We start from the raw sequence: 3875 nt of genomic DNA, 5'->3' as shown, positions 1-3875 counted from the left end.
CTTATGTCTCTCTCGTTGGTGCTAGAAATTAATATCTCTGTTATCTCTGCTTCAGCTATAGATAGTTAGCAGTGACTGTTTTTCTGATTGTCGACTCAGGTGAGATGACTAGTCAGCCTTAACGTTCGGCACATTTTAGTGAAGATTAAAGGGATGCCCCATTTTCTCTGTGATCTCAGTCTCTCAATCTACCGCGGAAATACGCTTTCTGACATTCATAGAGCAACAATTAAAAACCACAACATATTTAGCGCAGTATTCTCTTCGAATCTCCTTGTCTCCCACACAGAGGGCAGAATTTTAGAACGGTCAGTGATGAGCCAACAAGCTGCGAGATCCTGCTCCCACTCCCAAAAACACAGTGGAGTACAATGTACGGATGTGAGGTTTTTTTAAATTCATTTTGTGGGATGTGGGCATCGCTGGCTGGACCAGCATTTCTTGCCTGTCTCTCGTTGCCCTCGAGAAGTTGGTGGTGAGCTGCCTTCTGCTGCAGTCCTCCTGCTTTGGGTTGACCCACAATGCCATTCGGGTGTGACCTTTGTCCCTCACTAAGGGGGTGACCCACTTCTGCAGTTACTAGTCAAACGGTGCCAGCAGCACGATAGCTGAGAGATGGGCACTACCAGGACAGCTGCCTGACCCAGGAATAAGGCTCCATTGTACCTGGACATAGGCAAGTTGGAGGGACTGGGGCAAGTTTTGTCTACCTTAGAGAAGTAGGTAAGGAGGGAGGGGCCTCGAGTTTTAAGTCCATGCCATGTGAAAGAAAATCAGTGTGCTAGCTTCTAAGAGGGCAAAGGTCACCCTCTGATGAAGGTACTCCCGGATTTCTTTTCTGCCTCTTGAATGACTGGCAGAAACAATCGGGATCTGCATATCCAGCCACCAGCCCATGCCAACTGCATAATGGGGTGGGCAGGGTCATTTCAAGGTCATTTGAGTATTTGACAGCTTCAATTGACGCTTAAAGCTTCACATTTGGTGAGTGTAGGGATGTTGATTTCAGCATCTACCCACACACACTCCAAAATTATGGGATGTGCTTGGGAGTGGGTGGAAAAGGGTGGGCAGGACACCTAGTTGATTCTACTTGACCTCACCCACAGTAAACATTCCCACTGGGGGGGCATGTAACACCCAGCCCAAGCTTACAGAGGGCTGCACCATCTTAAAGAAAAACCCATAAAAAATTTAGCTGACCAAATTTTGCTTTCTTCAAAATTATTTGAAGAAACCAAGCAGGTGCAAAAGGCTTAATTCTTAAAGTAAAGATGCCAGGGATGGGTGCGCTGCAGAATAGTGTCAATGCTTCCTGAGGCATGACAATAAACAGCACAGACTCAGACTACACAATGTCTGGCACTAATGAGAATGGTTGTTGGTTTGGAGACCAATTGTTTCAGTCTCAAGATGTCTCTACAGGAGTTCCCCAGGGTACTGTCATAGAGCAAACAGTTTTCAGTAGCTTCATCAATGACCTTCCCGCCATCATAAGATTGAACAAAGGAATGTTTTCTAATGATCAGTGTCATTGGCAATTCCTCAGATACTGAAACACCATGTTCACATGTAGCCACACCTGGACAACTTCCAGGCTTGGGTTAATAAGTGACAAGTAATATCCATTCCATATGGTTGAGTGTTAGACAGTAACCATCCCCAACTTGAGATAGTCAAACCACCTTCCATTGATATTTAACGGTATTACCATCATTGAATTGCACACCATCATTGTACCAAGGATCATCAAAAAATACTGTAACTACAAGAGCAGGTTACAGACTGGGAATTCCACAGCAACTAACTCACGTGCTGACTCCACAAAACCTTTCTACTATCTACAAAAATCAAGTCAGGAGTGTAATGGAATACTCTCCACTTATCTGGATGAATGCAGCTCCAATAATACTCATGAAGCTCAATAACACACAGGATAAAGCAGCCTAGATGATTGGCCACCATCGACCACCATAAACATTGATGTCCTCCACCATTACAGTGGCAGCAGCATCTACCATCTACCAGATGCACTGCAGCAACTCACTACGGCTCCTCTGACAGTCCCTCGCAACTTAGGACTTTTGTCTCCTAAAAGGAAAATGGGAAAGAGGCACCGGCACAAGCTCCCTCCTAGTCACAGACCATCCTGACTTGGAACTACATCACCATCATGGTCATTGAGTCACATTTCCTGGTATCCCTTTCCTGATATCCATATGGATATCCCTACAACACCACGTGGAGTACAGCTGTTCGAGAAAGTGGCTCATCACCATTTTCTCAAGAGCAATTAATGATGGACAATAAATGTTGGCATTGCTAGTGAAGCCCACATCTGAAAAGTGAATAAAAAACACGCAATACAAATTGAGCTGACAGAGTCTCAGATTTAGTCAATAGCATCAAGTTCACAGTCAGGCTTCTGGGAGAGGTTCGGGTCTTTGAGTAAATATTTTAACGTGATCATTAAAGGCAATTCGATGGATCAGTTCATATGGTTATATTGAATTATTCTCATATTTTAATTTTTATTAAAAGTAGTATTTTGAGCATCGGGCGTTTTATTTTCAGAAACTGTTTTGAGTGATTTATGAGAATCTGCTCACCAGATGGTGCAATCAGTGTGACATGTTTATTTAGACACAACTCGTTATAAATATAGACACAGACATTCATCATAGGGGATAAAAATACAAAAGTAACAACAGGAAGTTCATGTAGATGTAAGATTAGTGTGATATTTATCAAAAACCATAAAGAATATACATTTTCCAGTGCAAAGTTTATAGTAAGGTTCAGGTTGGAGGGCGGGTCCTTGGTGTACTGACTTATAAGGATGATGGAGTCCTCACCAGAGGAAGTCACGTTCTCAAGTGGGTCATTGTAAGAATTACTCCCTGTCCAGTTTTCTCCTGTCTCTGGGGAAGTTCCATTTGATGTTGGCACATGATTTTGTAGGTGCTGGCAATTTTCTAGGGTTGCTTGATCACATGCTTTATCTGGGGAACCCTCAACTTTGGGATCCAGTCCACCCTGCTAAAAGCTGATCCTGCCGTCCTCTGCTGTCAACACACACTGCTGCAGCCTTGGCAGCAAGGTCAGGAATTCTGGTTGTCTTTTCATAGTCATCAGGGCTTTGAGACCCTCTGCCATGTCCTTCACCAGTGCCCATGAGCTGAGATTAGTCCATTCAGTCTGGAGATTATGGGCCAGGGTTTTCCTGAGGCCATTTGAACCTTGCCAAAAAAAGCTGAGACCAGGGTCAAAAGCCCTTAGAGCGGAGAACAGTCAGTCATTGTGATTTTTCCCAGAGTGACTAATAGAGGGTATGTGCCTGGTTCAAATCAAAATGACAAGTGGACTCACCAAATTTAGTGTTAATCAGAGACCTTCCTGCTTATGTAGCACCAGGCAGCAACAGAAAGTAAGTGAGGAGGAGAGCGCTTCAAAAAATAGAGGAGCTCCCTCTTCATTTCAAACAAGTTTCAATAAAAAAATAGCCTTTGCAGCCAGACCATCAGAGTCTGTGTGTACGTGTCTATGTATGTGTGTTTCTGTGTGTGTGTATGCATGTGCGTGTCTGTGTGTCTGTCTGTGTTTCTGTCTGTGTGTGTCTGTCTGTGCTTGTCTGTGTGTGTGTATATGTGTGTGTCTGTATGTGTCTGTGTGTGTGTCTGTGTGTGTATATGGATGTGTGTCTGTGTGTGTATGGATGTGTGTCTGTATGTGTCCGTGTGTGTGTCTGTATGTGTGTCTGTGTGTGTGTCTGTGTGTGTATGTATATGAGTGTGTATGTGAATGTGTGTCTGTATGTGTCTGTGTGTGTGTCTGTGTGTGTGTATGTATATGAGTGCGTATGTATATGAGTGTGT

The sequence above is a fragment of the Rhincodon typus genome, chromosome 21 (assembly GCF_021869965.1).
Source record: "Rhincodon typus isolate 14 chromosome 21, sRhiTyp1.1, whole genome shotgun sequence".
NCBI classification, from domain to species: Eukaryota; Metazoa; Chordata; class Chondrichthyes; order Orectolobiformes; family Rhincodontidae; genus Rhincodon; species Rhincodon typus.
The sequence above is the reverse complement of the archived record's forward strand: the minus strand, read 5'-3'. Positions refer to the sequence as shown.